The 16595-nt window shown below is 41.9% G+C and overlaps 1 long non-coding RNA gene across 10 annotated transcripts in view; it reads right to left on the bottom strand.

Annotated features, from left to right (window-relative positions):
* Positions 1-903: 903 nt before the first annotated feature.
* Positions 904-16595, bottom strand: part of LOC117244123 — a 51855-nt gene continuing 36163 nt past the window's right edge. For 8 of the 10 annotated variants that reach the window (XR_004496619.1, XR_004496610.1, XR_004496611.1 and 5 more), the window contains 3 exons: positions 6209-6284; positions 2557-3864; positions 904-1467 (listed from right to left, as the gene is read on the bottom strand). This is a non-coding gene — a long non-coding RNA (uncharacterized LOC117244123). Of the gene's footprint in view, positions 1468-2556; positions 3865-6208; positions 6285-9981; positions 14753-16595 lie in introns of those variants that run through there. The other 2 variants (XR_004496614.1, XR_004496618.1) reach the window with 2 other exon arrangements.

Here is a 16595-nt window from a genome sequence, read left to right as displayed (position 1 = left end):
TGTTTGCCTGCTCCAGCTTGTTCCTGACCCTGAGAACTGGCACACAGCCCCTCCTGTTCCCACAGCTCCCTCTCCTCCCTTTCCCACTGAAAGGCAGCTCAGTGTTGCCCAGAAAAAGCCCTCAGTTTCCAGCCAGCCACACAACTCCTGGGTAATATTCAACTTTGTGTAAAGGGTAACTAGGAAAAAGCTGTTCATTTTTATGCAACAGTCAGTTCTCTCTCAGACACCTCGCTGGCAGCACCACACCCAGCTCAGCTCTCTGCACTCCCACCCTAAGGCAGAGCCAACACTTCCAAAATGTGGAAAATTCCAAAATCCATTGGAGGGCACACAGCTGAACGCTGCACTGGTTACCTGTGACTGCACTGGATTTAACACTAAATGAAAATAAAATTCACCCTGGAAGATGGTTCTGTGGAATAGAACTCTTCTTTTCGAGTCAGAGTTGCCACATCCCAAAAGAATTTCCATTCCCTGCTACTGCTGGCAGCTGAAGGGGCAGGGAAACCATGAGGGGAACATCCAGGTACCTAAGGACCTTCCAGCACTCTCCCTACTTTCCACCCTGTTCTCACAAGTCTTGTGTCTTGACAAAGAAAACTCAACAAAGTCTGTAAAAAGCTTTGAATTCCTTAAGTAAAAGAAATTCTGGAAGGGCCAAATATTAGGATAAAAGAGTCAAGTCTGTAGATGAGATGCCTGAAGGTTTCTCAGATCAGAGCACAAAATTACCCAAAGAAGCTGCACATTGCAATCATTGCAATTTGTCTGCTTAGGCAAATCATCTTGCAAGAAGCAGGTAGTTTCCATGATGGGGTTAGATTTGGGGATTTTTCTTTAAATGCCAGTTTAATCAAAACCTCAGTAAAACACATTATCTAAACAATGGCAGAGAAATGCTGAAAATCTGCTTCCCTTTTATTTGTGAGTTGTGCTCCATCCTAACTCACTGCCAAAAGCCCCTTTCATACATCACCCACTCAACACAAGCCTCCAGCTCTGCTGTTTCCTTCAGGCAGCATTCTGCAAAATATGGAAAAGATTATAACCTGATAAATTATTTGTAATTTGTGCATAGATGGCTGTGGATACATAAATGAGAACAAAGGGCTGAGGCAGAAGGACATACTTGATAAAGTACCTGTGAATTTTTTTATCCTTTACCAGTGTGTGGTTTCAAAGAACTGTTTGAAATGAATTGAAAGTTTGTTTCAGGTGACAGGGAGCAGTCCCTCTCCTCTCTCCTGCCTACTTACTGTTGAAAGGAGTCCAAGGCTGGTCCAGTCCAGATCAAAAAGTCTTTCTGAGCATTCAGTAACTCTACTGAGCTTGCTGAAATAGTAGAAATAATCTCAGGAAAACACTGCAGACCACACCAGAAGTTCTTTCTGTTTCTTTCTTTCTTCTTTCCTCATTTTGGTGAGGATTGGTGGATGCAGAAGGGGAGGGAAGATCAGATGACTGCTAATAAAGATGGGGAAGCAAAGGAGAGGAGCTGTTCATTTATCTCAGTGAGAACACACAAACACAGCCCAAGTGTGTGTTTCTTATTTTCTGTTTAATGTACATAAATCAGTTCTCAAATACACTGAGGGATCTGACAATCATTTCCCCCAGACTTCTGTTTCAAGCCTAGCACACATTTTTTACAGTTATTTTGGAGCTATGACAGTCTTTTAGGGTTTTTATTTGTTTGGGTTATGGCTTTTTGGAGGGAGTGAGTGGGGGATTGTGTAAGGGTTTGGGGTTTTTTTTAGAACTTCCTGCAGCATAATCTCTTTGGACTCTGTATTCCAGACAATTTGCTGCAGAATATCTACTTATACCCCAGTCACACAAAGAACAATCACAACGAGAGGTATTGTACTCTCTACTATAAACACTGGTAGAACAAAATAGTAAGATTAAGGGGAAAATAGTTAAAAATAGAACTCTTTTCTTTCCAAAGGAAATAACATGATTTTCACCCCAGCCTCTCTTGTCATTGTTACAACAATGGTTCATTTTAGGCCATATCTGACTGCTCTTGGAATCAGGAAACCCTGGCACAAATGTGCTACAGCAGCTTGTGCTTTGTTTGCCTGGGCCAGCACTGCAGGCTTCAAGGGACTTGCTAGAGGTTAACAGAGCTGCTGCAGGGGTAACATTTTCCTAGAGCACAATTCCAACCATGTTCCAGTGCTCCAGAGCACTGGAAAGCTCTGCAGGTCAGGAAAATGAGGCTGACTTGTTGGAGCATCTGAGCTCTCTGGATAAACTTGTTCATTTTGCACTGGGGCAGATGTTCAGTGACCAGCTGTTGATCAGGCCTGGATCCCAGCTTCATAGGAGGAGGATGTGTGGCAGAAAAGCACTTAACAGCACATTTCCAAGCACTTATTCTCAGGAAGATCCCTACCACTGACTCCACAGGAATTACAGCTCAGTTCTCAGGATCTGACATGTTAGAGTTCAGGTTTTTTTTTAATCTATCCATTCTCCTTAGCCCCAGACCAGAATTGTGATCTGCAAACTGACATCCCTGGAGAGCATGGAAGCATTAGGATATCTTACCTGTATCTCCAGAACTCATCTTCACTGCCACCACCAACATAGTGCTGCTCTTCACACCAAAAAAACACAAAATTCATATTGAGGCTTCTTGCTTCTTTCCTAATTAATATGGTCCTTTGATTTCCCTGTTAGTTTTCCCAGTAAAAAGCTACAAAGCCATTTCATGCTGTTTTGAATATCAACAGACAGTAAGGGAATTCCTCTACTCCTGCAACATTAATGGTGCAAAATCTGTCCCCTCTTCCTATTCCATCTTTCCCAGTGCAGGAAACAAACAAGCAAGTCACTTTTCTTTCTTATATTTCAAAAGTCAAACCACCTCAGAGAAGCACAGGAATTGGAGAGAAAACTGCCCCACCCTGGCATCACATCCACATCTCCTCAGATAAGCAGCTTCGTGTTTTCCAGAGTCAAGATTTCTCCTTTTTTACCTTTCTTTGTCCTTTTCAGCTTGGGTTTTTAACTCTTCCATTTCAGAAGAACATCTGGCTGCATTTCATGTTGGTCCTCTGGGTTTGCACTTCCTCTCCATCCAGAATCCCTTCCAAACAGGCCCTTGAGTCCTCCAATTTAATTAATACTCTGCTCTGGGAAGGGGAAAAGACACCACCTGATAAGCATTCATTTTGAACAACAGTCTAAATGTTTTCTGCTCAGCAAAAGGAGTCTGAGCAATATTTGAAAAAGTGAGGTGGGAGGTCAGGTCCTTGTCAGAGAAGTGGGTGCTTTGATGGAAACAGGGAACAGGATCTCACCCACATCTTCCTCAGGACTCATTTTAAACAGTGAAAATAAAGGTTATAGCTGAGCACGTTCCACAAGGAAGGCACCAGAGTCCCCACCAGCTGTAGAAATTTGCTATATTAAAGCTGTACATTATCTTGTCAGCATGCAGAACTCTTCCTTAGCCAGTCCATTAATGTTAATGACATCCCATCTGTGTTTCCCCAGCCCTGGCTCTGCCCAAGTGCAGAGCTGATTCCATCCTGAAGCAGCGAGCTGCTGGCAGCCACAGCACTCTCCATGTCCAAAGGCTGAGTGCCTCCCCCAGCTGTGAGGGATACAGAGCAGATCCATCTTTCTCCAGATCTGCAGCAAAGTTTCACACTCAGAGCTCTCTGTGCCTCTCCACTGAGGCTGCTGGAGACTGCAGCTCTTCACTTCTTGTCTCTCCATTAGCATTCCTTCCCAACTTTCCTCTTCCCCAGAGCTGTAGGGGAATATTCTGGCCAAGAGAATGCTCTTAAGACTGTGATGCTTAATATTCCTGCTGGGATGATTTACAAGCATCTTCAAAACTCTGGAATCCTTTAAAATAAAAAAAAAAATATTTAAACCATGTTTAAAAAAAACCAAGACTGGCTTCACACTCACTCCAACTACTCCCTCAAGGAATTCCAAAGGTTGGAATTCACCTGCACTGGAGTTCCTCCCAACTGCTTAATCACATCAGCAGTTCTGGCAAATGTTTCCCAGGCAAGGGGAACCTGGAGTTCATTCCAGTGGGAGGATCCCCACAAAGACATAAAACTTGTCAGCTTTTGAATAAATGAAATTTTGTAGTCAGAGACAAAAATAACATCAGGGAGTATCCAAGACTGACTGCTTTCATTCTCTTAATGTCTCTGGCTGTTGGAAGAAATAGAAGAGAGTGGTGTGTTGCTTGAGTGACCAGAACTGAGGGAACTTTGGGGATGATCAGTTGTTTTCACAACTGATGTTTCAAAGCACCGATGAGCAGCTCCTGTACATTGACAGCACCCTGAAAAAACACCACTTTTCTTCACCCCCTCCACCAAAGAAGAGAAGATTACAGGTCAGAGTCACCTTATCAGCACAGCAGATGCATTAGCAGGGGAAGGAATCAATCCAGTCAATAATGGAATTGATACCTGTCTATAGTTAGAAAATGCCTTTTACAGAACAAGCTGTTCTTCTGGATCACTGAGAAATGGCAGAGTTTTATTGAGTTTCTAAACACACAGCTACATGTATAATTAATATTGTCTCATTCACAGGCAATCCAGAGTGTTTTAGGATTTTAAATATTCCTTTCTTTTGCTGTTTCCTTCTCAGGAATGGGTCTAACACCTGTGAGGGAAAGGGGAGAGGGAACAGGGTTAGGAATTTCCTCTATAATGAGCAGGGGCCTGGTGTACAAAGTTTAAGGTGGTGGATGCAGTGACTATTCAGAAGCCACTGAGCAGGAAAATGGGATTCAGGCTTCTCTTTCTGACCCACTGTGGGGTGGCAGGACAGTGACTTTGACTTTCTGCTCCTCCATCCCTAAAGCAGAAACAATATCCATCCACATCCCCAACTCACTGAGGTGCTGGGCTGACAGGCCTCGCACATGTGGAGTACTCTGGAAAAATGCAAATTGGATTTGTTTTGGATCAAGCCCACCAAGAGATGCATCCCAACCACTAGAGGGAAGCTGGTCCCAAGGACTAAAGGGCTAAATCCCTTGAGACATGGGCAGACCAACCCTGAGCCTGTGGCACTGAGCATTCCCCTCTCCAGACTGCCACACCTAAAGGAGATGTAGGCAAAGCCCTGCAAGGGGCACAGCACAGTCTTAAAAGAGGAATACAGTGCTGGGCACAAAAATACTTAACTTTCACACTATCTACTTACTACTCTCTTTTTGAGTTCAAAGCTGGCACCTACTGTGCAAAAAGACTTACTTGATGTGATGGAGAAAATATTTTCTTAAGGATGTGAAAGCTTGCAAACATTCCAGGAAGGAACATGCGACTTTCACCTCACCTATTCCTTGAAGAGATATTTTATTAAGATGGGATTCACAGCACGAGACAAACTCAGTGGTATTATTCCAAGTAATCAGTTTTGTCAACAGACCAAATAAATAATGCACTGTGGGCCTTTTGTTACCACTGATGTCATCAAGAAGTGAAAATGTTGGCAAGCTGCCATGTTTGAATATCTAAGAATATCTATTAAAAAGCAAAATATACCTAGCAGATATAATCCATACTATCAATACTATGTTCTCTTAACCCTTCACTTCATCTCAAACATAATTAAAAAGTGGGATTTTTGAAGTGGGTAACTAATTTGGGGTTTTTTGGCCAGCTTACTCTCTTCTAGTACTATCAAAAGTAAAACTTTAAAACACACAATTTTAGAGCTCTTCACTAAGGTAGTAAACCTCTTTCTCTAAGAAGCATTCACAGAGGAACAGAAGAAACAACGCTTTTTTCTCTTTTATACATCAACAGAGAGCAGGTATAAAAGCAGAAAAGGAAATATAACTCTTAATTTTTGAGGAGAAGATGAAGGAAACACTAGGATTTCTGTAACAGATTAATGTGGGCCCCAGAAGCAAAACAAAATAAAATTAATAAGCACCAACAGAATTAAGGTGAATTTTTATACAGTCTTGTTCCTCATGAGTAACAAACAGCCTCACATTTATTTTGGTGTTATGGAGCTTTTATAAATCTCATTTTGTACCAGTAAAAGTCAGGAACAGCAGTTTGAAGTGAACAGAATTTCACTTTTCAGATGTAGCACAAGCTGCATGTCAGCACGTGCCCCTGCTTGCTATTTCTAGGAAGAACAAAAGACATATTTACCAACCACAATTTAATTACAATTAATGTAATGGCAAAAACTTTGGCTTTATTACCTTTCTTTCATTTTAATTTCCAAGTTTTCTTTTCTCTTGGATCCTTCTGAGCATAAAATCCACAGTTTTTCTTCAGCTAAAACAGAAATAGCAGAAGATCAATACAGGTTTTCATTAGATCAATAACAACAAAATCCAATACATCTCATGGAACCATAATTTATACTCTCTACAGAGGTGATTTTCTGTTGGTAAAGTCAGTAAGACTTTCTTCATGAATAAGTTTCAGTTAGGAATTGGGTGAACTCACCTGGGTAAAGCCACCTATCCATCACAAACCTATGAGTTTTCATAATTTGCCACAAAAATATTGCCAAGAACACAGAAAAAAACCAACACATTATGCCTGACAAGCACTACCTTGAAATAGGAAGGTCTCCACAGTTTGATTTTTGATCCATCCCACTTGACTGACACACCTGTGTAGTCAGAAGAAGTGATAAAAAGAAGGTTCCAAGGGAGCTGAAAAAATCTGAGAAATGTAAGTTTTGATACTGGTAGGATTAGTACACTACAAAAACCACCTGAAACTGAGAATGCTGAAGTGGAGATGTATAAATGATCTTTTTATTTCTACAGCACTTCCTGTTAAAGCTTTAGGCAGCCCAAGGAATGCAGCACTTCAATAAAGAAGAGTGTTCTGGCAGGACCATCAGTGGATCATCATCCAAGAACCAAGTTCTGCTTCCTTAATTAAGAGATCCCAAATTGTGTTTCCATGGGACTGCTCCTGACAGCACCCTGAGCAGGACTGGGCTCCTGAAAAGATGCTAAATGAAATAAATACTTCTGGAATCTTAATCCAAATTCTCATTGGTGCATGGAAGAGGTTTGCATATGACAAAATCACCAGATTTAATCACACCCACAGAGCAGAAGCACCTCATGACCATTGAGCCCGAGGCTGTGCTGGGAATTACAGTGCAAAAATAGTTCCCAAGAGTTTATAATCTAAGTGGTAAAGGCAGAAAAAGTCACATTCTTATTAAAAATAAGCCTTATAGGCCCAGTATCATAAATTTAAATAATGACCTAGCCTTGATTCCAAATTGATTTTATCAGTGTTTTTACCATCTACTTCAGAAAAATACTACAGTGTGACTAATTCCCCCTAAGGGAAAAAGAAAAGGAATTAAGAACAGCACATTTCAATAGAAACAGTACCTCTTAATCAATGCTTTAATGTTTTATTAAAACTCCTGCTATTAGGGAAGTGGCAAAGCCCAGATTCACACCTCACCTGCAGGTCTCCTTACTGCAATATGGCTTTCAGCAAACAAACAAGCATTTCAAAGTTTTCTTTTAATATAATTAAAAAATAAGTCCTTTGGGCCAGCAATATCCTCTGTCAAAGTCTGAGGTGTTAAAATTGTATCAGTAATTTTCTACCCAGCTGTCTGGCTGCCAAGATCCAGGTGCAATTTCGGCCTATGTGAAATTAAGGAATCTGAATAAATAAAATTAGGGATTCATGAGGTACAGTTCTGCAATTAAGAAGGAAATTAACGCACCTAATATTTATAATATTACATAAAGAATTGCTAGAGTCAGAAGTAGAAAGCTTGGAAATTCCTTGCATAAAAATTCCTAATGCTGTCAAACTTGTATCCTCAACAGAAACCGAACAAAAATGTAGGGAAGTGTCCCAGCCAAATGAATATTGAATCCTAATCCAATATAACATAACACTAATTTGTAAAAGGCCAGTTCTCAGCTAACCAGACACATGCCTTTGATTAGATTTATTTTATTACCTATATTTAGAAGAATCACTTTTCTCATCAGTCTGGACTTCAGGAAAGCACTTGAAGCAAGGAGCTGGTTAAAATGGACACAAGAATATCCCTGTAGGATGAGACACACTGAGCCAGGGAAGAGAAAAATTGGAAAGCATTAGGCTAAGGGAAGGCTGAAATTGATTTTATTTAATAATCTTTGAAATGAGCACAGGAGAGAGGGAGGAAAGGCAAAGGAAAGACTACTACTAATGTCACAGGTCTGGGAAGACTCAGGGGTAGATGGAACCAGCTGATCTTCACACTGCTGGTTACTGAATTTTTTGGATTTGATACAGTTGCCAGAACAAAGTCATGAAAAAATAAAATAAACCACAATTCCTTGCCCCTTCTGACAGATTTTTTTAACAGCATGTAGATGTCTTCTAAAACACCCAGCTTAACTTTCTATGAACTCTTACTCTGTGGAAGCAGAAATTTTAAAAGGCCACAAAAATGCCTTACAGGTCACCAGTTATGGGGAGGTTGATGTATCTCTTATATTTTTCAGGGATCCTGAGGTGTGATGCTCCTGAACACTACGATGAAGTAACTTGAGTACAAACCCTGCCCCTAGAAACAAAACAAGAGTCAGTGTTTCTGAAGTCCTACCCAGATTCAATTATTAAAGCAGCATTAAATGACATAATTAGAGCTTCCTTTGATGGCTGATATTCCTGATTGGAACAGCACTGCAGACAAAGCAAGATTTCAGTGTTCAGAGCAATTTCTGGAAGGATAAAGTGTTAAAACACAGACAAACCAAATTAGTGTTCTGAAGTGCTGTGAGAGGAGATGACATCATCACTCCAGCCCATCTGGGAGGAAGAACATGGAACAACAGATGAGCCAAAATCAGTCCTGGCATAAAAGAAGAGTTCCACTGACTTCAGGAAATTTATCCCAATATTCCTTGGTGTTGCAGGTTACAATGACACACTTCACAGCCTAGTAGAGGTGAAACAAGGCTAAAGCCACAAAAACTGATTTAACGTATTCATATAGGGCAATTTATTATTTTCACTACAAGTATGTTTGTAAATGCTAAAAATCAAGACTGTGGCAGCTACTCACATGGGTCAATATGCTAAACAAGGTGGCTATTTCTGCAGAGATAAGAAAGAACATATGGTCCTTATTGTCAGCTAAGGGTCCCTTTTAAAACAATTTTCCTCAATCTGATTTGCCTCACAATTACCCTAGATCCTGCCATGATTGCTCTCATGAAGCATTCACAGAATTTGGCTTCCCTTGAAGATGTATTTTCCTTTTCCCTGGTGACCGCCTTTATTATTGATTTTTAGATAATTCCCCGCAGTTACTGGAGAAAGGTTTTGGCAAGTTTCCCCCGAGGCTGCAGATGCCTGTTACCTTATCAACAGAGCATCGTTCCTCCCCTGAGCCCCCAGCCTGGGCACTGCCTCCTTCCCTGTGCACACCCCGTGCAGGGAGAGCATTCAATAGCCTCTCCCTGGCCAGCAATGAAAGCCACAGCTGCCAGCCCCAGCAAAAGCCTGTCCCGAGCGAGGCTTGGCTGGACACAGCTGCAGAGAACTCAGAAATGCCTTTTCGCACAGCAAAAACGTGCTGGCAGAAATTTGGCCCATTGCAGCCTCTGGTTACTGGAAGGAGAGCAGGTTTGTTTGAAAGACCCTTTCAAGCTATGCAGAACTGTAATCAGAAAAGTGCCGTCATTAACACCTCTGCCACAAGAGGTTGTATCAGAGAAGGAGGGGCTCTTTTGTCAGAGAAAAAACAGAATGGATATTCTATTAACAAATCACCCCTCTGACGACAGGACTGCCAGCATGTAAACTGCATTCTGAGATCTGAGTGGCTAAACTTAGAAGAAAAGCTTAAAGAACCTTCTTTGAGCTAATATAAAATTTAGAACTAATACCTGGCTAGAACTGCCTGTGTGAACAGCCACTATGGTTAAAGTATTTCTTTTAGTGTAGTTTGTGTGGCTGTTTTTATTTTTGTTTGGTTGTTGTTTGGGGGTTTTCAACTGAGAAAAACATCAACTGTGGATTTTTTGGTTTGGTTGGTTTTCTTAAGGCAGAGAAGGAAGAATTGGATTACCATTTTGGACAGAGAAATCAAAGAAATATAATCATAAAATGCTTTGGTTTGGAAGGGACCTTAAAGATCATCTACTTCCACCCCTTCAAATTTTCCTCCAAGTGAGCGCAAAATCTCGGAAGGAACAAAAGAAATACAAGAACGCCAAGACCTATTAAATAGAACTAAAACTTTTTTTTTTCCTCATTTATTTTTGGGATTGGCTATCCTGTTGAGAAGAGGGGGCGTTCACACCTCGGAGCGAACAGAGGGAGAGAGTGTGAAGTCGTTCAGGGTTCCTCTGAGGAGGAGCCGTGCCTTGTGTCCAAAACTGCCTGAGAGGCTCCTTTAAAAGGCGCTGTGCCATCCTGGGTGTGCAGCTGCCGCTCAGGAGAGAGAAGGGACTCGGGGTACAAACTTCTCGCCTCCCTCCAAGCCGAGCAATCAGGAGATGAGCTGCCAGAAGCTGCAGCCGTGGCCCCGAGCCAGCCCCTGGAAAGGCAGCGGGATCTGCCAGCCCTGGCCGGCAGCAGTCGCTGCACTCCCGGCGCTGCGGCTGCTCCTCCCTCCCGCCGGGACCCGGGAGCTGCGGCTCTGCCCCGTGGGGATCGAACGCTATCGGGGCTTTCTCCTCTTGCCAGGCTGTTTCCATCCCCAGCTCCTGCTTTATTCCGAATCGAGAAGAACCGCTGGTTTTCCAGCAGCGCGGATGCAGCGGGAGTGGGAACACCTGCCTGGGAACAGGTGATCAGAGGCAGGGGAACACAAAGTGGGAGCCTTCTGTTCTGGGGGCAACCAAAGGGCGGATTTACGGCATTAAATAGGTGCAAGAACCTGAGTCACTGGTGGTAGCGAGTGCCAAGGGCTGAGCAGAGCCACCAGGTCACCGAGACGCTGTCCCCGGGCGCTGAGCCAGCCCACAAGATCCCTGCAAATTCCTACTGCTGCTTCTCCCCGGATTCACAGGAGAAACAAGAAGGAAAAAACCACACGAAACAAACCAAAACCAAACCACAAACCGAAGAGGAAAAAAAAAAAAAAAAAGCCAACCAAGGAGATCAAAGAGATATTCCACACACCCCACCTCTCAGTAAAATTATCTGTTAAATTATTAAAAATATGTAGGAATTTACAAAGAGATGGAAACAAAACAATCAGTGGTGCACGGAGATGTTTTTGATGAACGGCAGCGGAGTTTTGCTTTTTACCTAAAATATAACCTTGTGGCACTCGGGGGGATTAGGAAGAGAAAGGCTGACAGATTTAACTCTTGCAGCACAAGTGGTCTCACCACAGCGTGATACCAACGCGATAAGGCTGAAACCTGATGCCAGCGTGACTTTCACACACCAGAATGTGAATGCTGCTACTGCCACATACTTAAACTCTAAACACCAGCAGTTAAAGCGGCACCGCATTTCCATGGCATATCTGGGAAAAAAGCCTCACTCGAGAAGAGGCTCTTGGTTTATTTATAGGCAAAACAGCTGCTTTGTGCATTCCACGATCTAGGCTGAGGTCTGTCTGCTCCCAGTCCTGTTGCGAGTTACCTCGTGTGGAAGTAAAACGTGGAGATCCTTTCCAAAGCCTTTTTCACTGGATGAGACGCCCTGTGGAACACAGCCCCGCTGGGGATTTTCTTTACTCAAAAGAAAAATTATTATTTTTGATGGTGGTGGCAGACAAACCCAGACTACAACTTAGGTTGGTTCATATTAAAAAATGAAATCGTTTTCACAGCTGCTTTCCTCTCAATTTCCCTCCTGAAATGCTCATTAAATGTACAACAAACAAAATCAAATAACAGCCTCCAGTCAAATTAATAGGAGATGAAAATATTTCTCACATTGGAACGATTCCACTCACACCACCCAGAACTTGCTACCGCTGCTCCTTTTCTCCTACTCTATTGTGCATCTGCCACCCTGCAGCTGAACTATAAAGTACTTTTATGTACTTTTGTTAGTTAACACTGGATACATGCACGTGTGTCAGGACAAACAGGCATAAAACTCCCCCATGTTATTACAAATACAAGTGGTGAGAACTTTTCCACGTTCTCCACTTTTGTTTTCACCTGATAATATTCATTGCAACTACAAGTTTCCAGCTCTAAATATTTCATCTCGTATGGATTCGCACTCTTAAATCACACCACTGAAACAGCCTACGCTTCTACCTTCTTATATTTTTATGATGCTTTTAGAGGAGTTCTGTATCATTTATTTAGATTCATTATTGTTTTTCTCCCTTAAAAGCCACTTCATTTAATGTAGCTACCACTTCCATTTTTATATATATATATATATATATATATATAGATGGGGTGTGTGTGTGTGTGCTCTGACATCATGATCAGCATTTTGCCAAGCAGCAAGCTGCAGTTTTGCCAGTCTCATGCTGGAGGAGAAATCAATGACAGATTCTAGATCCTTTATATGCACACAGACTACAAAATGTCAAACAAATCTAAGCAAGCAATTCCTTTTCCCTGGAATTCCAGGCCAGTATCTCTGCCCAGTTCCCAGAAGTCAACATAAATCAAGAAAAGACTCAAAGATAAAGACACAAAAAGACTTCCTACTACTTCCAGAGTTTCAGAATGAATCTCTGCAGTCATGAATAATCCCAAATGAACTGTCAGCGCAACACACTTCCCAAAACAGAACATTTACCCACACACAGAGTGAAAGAATGGGAAAAACTGCTTGCTGGTAATTCAGACTCTCCAAATACATTTGGGAATATTCATCAGACTGGTTAAATCCGCTTTGTACTTTACAGAGGCACACAGAGCTCTGTAAAATCCAAGTACTGAGTGCTTGCACACACTCAGGTATTAACATCAATTTAAATGATCAGTTTAATTAAAGCAGGCAAGTTTAAGCACAGACAAGCCCTGCAGTGAATCACCGCTGAACGCGTATTAAAAAAGGCAGGGGAGGGGGGTGGAACCACTAAGCTGTAACTCCTTTTCCCCACTTCTTTCCCTGAACACACTCAGCCCAATCATATGCAGTTTGTCCAAACAGGAGCTCTGCGTGGCTCTCCCTTCTCTTTGTTTTCCCAGCTTTCTCCAAAGCTGTAACAACTCCTTGGCTCTTTTTCCAGGCAAGGCTGCTAGCTTCTATAAAGGGACTCCAAAGCTGGCAGGCAGCAGGCACAAGTCTGCTTGCAATATCCCTGCTTTGCCATCTCTTTCTGCAGACACTTATTCCAATGCTTGCAAGCCAAGCAAGGTATTTTCCTTAGGTCTATCTGTTCCATCTTAAGCAGTGGGTAAGATAAATTCTTTCGGAGAGGATTCCAGCCCTCCCTCAGGTCATTCACACTACATGAAAGACTTAAAAAAGAGTTTTTCCTCGATGACATTGCCAGAGTTGCAAGTCAGTATCGTGCACACAAAACCCATGCTAATTTATTCAGCTCTCTTATCTGCCTCCTTTGCACTCTCAGCTGATATGAGGCACTCCAAGTTCACAGTGCTCCCCTAATGCTGCACTGCTGTTCCCTTCCCCTTCCAGAGGGAACATTCTCTGTACCTATTTAGCAAGATGGCTTTTAAAAATAGGAACACAAAATCCAGTGCTGAGTTCAGGACAGTTATGGGAGACACAGCAGGTGCAAACATTCTCTTACACAGCATTTTCTGATGATATGACAAAGGAAAACTTTACTTGCAAAGGTCTTAGAAGGACTTTCCAGGGTAATTTTCATCCCAGCGTTTTCCAGATACAGTAACCAAAATCCCTTTCAGCCCACAAGTACTAGAAAAATGTTTCAAAAAGCCAAATTGTACCAGACAAGACTGAGATTTCCTGAAGAGGGCCAGAAGGTGTCTGTGCCTCTCTAGTTGCATGCTGTCCTCAAACTTCCCACTTTCATCCATTCATTACTGACACAGAATTCCCTGTTAAAGATACAGAATTTAAAGGCAGCACAGCTTCAATATGTGGAAAATTCAGAACAAACACCCCTCCATTTAACATGCAGTTCACTGAAATTTGGAGTTTGGCCTGGCCAGAGCCTTACATGCAGACCTGTACTTGGTGTGATGATTCAAAAAATCAGCTCATGGCATTTCTAGTCAAAAATTTTCTGGATGAGAAACATGCTGCTGTTTAATTTGGATTTTTTTTTTTCTTGCCTGATGCTGAACACACAGGAGTTAATTTGAGATCAAGCTTTTCATTTTCCAGGCACAGCAATTTTTCTGTGCTATTGAATTCAACATGTTAAGGTGGCAGATTCTGTTGAACCTATTTCAAACCCAACCCAAGCCAGCTTAAAGACTTGCCTGTTTTGCAGGTGCTTGCACACATCCCTTGGATTGTTCTGTTCAATGGCAGGAGCAGTGGGGAACAGGTTTGTCCCCTGCAGAAGCAGACATGAGGTTTGGACAGGATACCCAAGGCAGGGGAGGGGCAGTTAAAACATCCACGTATCCTCAAGGAGTTATAAAGTGAAATTTCATCTCACTGTGAAGCACTCACACCTCAGCCCAGCCCTCAGAGGGTCACCCACCCCTTCAGAAGGCAACACAAAATGATCAAATGACCTTATGCACTTCTGCATGTGCATCTTTTGTCCTGCCAAAGAGCTCCGGGGCTGACAAGGTTTGAGTGTGCTTTGAAGAATTTCAGAATTGGTTACAAAAGGTTCACAGACAGCAACGAGCTGCACGAGGCTCCTGGCTGAAAAAAGAAAGCTGGGAAAGGGAAAATTATTTGTCACTGAAGCATGAAAATTTTCACCATAAAACAGCAAAGTTGGCATTTTCAAATTACCAAACAGTACCTCAGAATACAGTATAAATGCTATTAAAGACTACTAGAAAGAAAAATAATAGTTTTCCCAAGCATTGACTGTGATTATAAGACATTCACACAGCTTTTCCTTCTAATTTCTCCCTACAGTTTTATTTTCAAAGATCTCAGACACCTTCTTGCTTCGATATTTCAGGAACAGGCATCTCATCTATCCTAGCCCAATAAAGCACCGAACCTAAATCAAGCTCAGCTCCATTTATTTTACTATCAGGCAAAATAATGCTGCAAGCCCAAAATTTAAAGGCAGGTTTTATAACTAAGACAATGCCTAGTGACAAACAATTATTAACTACAGCTTAATTATGCAATTGCTTCATCAATTTTCAGGATTGCAATCTGTCTTCCCAGTCTTTTTTCCTCAAACCAAGCACTAAGAAGTTCTTAGTGGCATCCTTCAAGCTAAACACTACACCAAAATGCTCTCAAACTACACATTTTTTAAATGACAGAATGATTTAGGCACATCAGTGTTTTTCAGATCTCTTGTGCTTAAAATATTCTGTTGAACTACCCAGAATTCAAGAAGTTTTAGAGATGCTGTTTTCACTAATGCCGACAAATATGGCAAAAAGCCAAATCTGCCTCCTCCAGGCTCCAGAAGGTCACACAGGAATAAATGGAGCCATGAATCAGACCAGAAATGTGGGATTAGAAGATGTGCAATCAAATCTTAGCCTCATTAGAGTCATTACAGCAAAACTCCTATTGCATGACTTTAGTGGCTACAGGGGGAACACTTTCCACTCAAAACATTCTGATTAAGGAATGAACTGCTCCAATTTCCAGTGAAACACTGGATCTCAAATCCAGCAGGGCAAATTACTAAATCCTTTTTCAGGGCAGCTCTGCTTAATGTTGGCAGGCAGCATGCCTGGAGTATCAGACATTTCTCCCCATCTCCCATTCCCTTATTTGACTTTGCTGACCCCAAGTGAGATATGGGGAATCACATCTCGTCCCCAGGCACGCCAGTCCTGCCCAGTCCTCACTCTCTCCCAGACACCCCTGCTCAGCTCAGGGGATTTATTTACAGGCACAGGAGTTCAAAGAGGTTTTGCACCTTTTTATTAAAAAGCAGATCCTTTGTAACCTGTAGGTATCAAGACCATTCTCCTGCAGTTCCTGCTCTGCTTCACAGGCTACTTGTGCTGTGAACTTGATCCATCATTTTGTTGGCAACTGGAAAAGCTGGCATAATCTGCAATTCTACTCAGCTATGGACAGAAATGCCCCCAAGAACTTACAAGTCCCCTTCCACAAAAACTCACAATTATCACTGCACCATTCCTCAGCAACAAATACAGAATATGAATTTAACTTGCATGATACAGAAATAACCTGCTAAGAATTAATATACAGGCAGCAACCAGTGGCTTAAGGGATATTTTCTTCTTTTGACACATCCAGTAAAAGTTAAAATCCTTTTGCTGCCTATCAGAGATGCCTTTTTTATATGTAAAAATAGCACTAAAAGAAAAATACTTTGATTCCTCAGCACCAAGTGCTTAAGCAATTACAAGCAATTGATAAAGCCCAAGAATCCAGTACAACACCTTGCTTTTATTTCCAAGCAGTTACAACCAGAACTTGGAGAAGCAGCTTTTTGGGTGCATTTTTTACCCAGTTTTTCACAATTCTTCTTACAAAACGTTGGTCTTATGTAAGAGGTTGAGTTCTGATTCCCACAAAAAGCTTAACAGCTCTCCTAAAACTGGGATAAAT

Source organism: Parus major, chromosome 3 (genome assembly GCF_001522545.3).
Source record: "Parus major isolate Abel chromosome 3, Parus_major1.1, whole genome shotgun sequence".
Lineage (NCBI taxonomy): Eukaryota > Metazoa > Chordata > Aves > Passeriformes > Paridae > Parus > Parus major.
The sequence above is the reverse complement of the archived record's forward strand: the minus strand, read 5'-3'. Positions and strand labels throughout refer to the sequence as shown.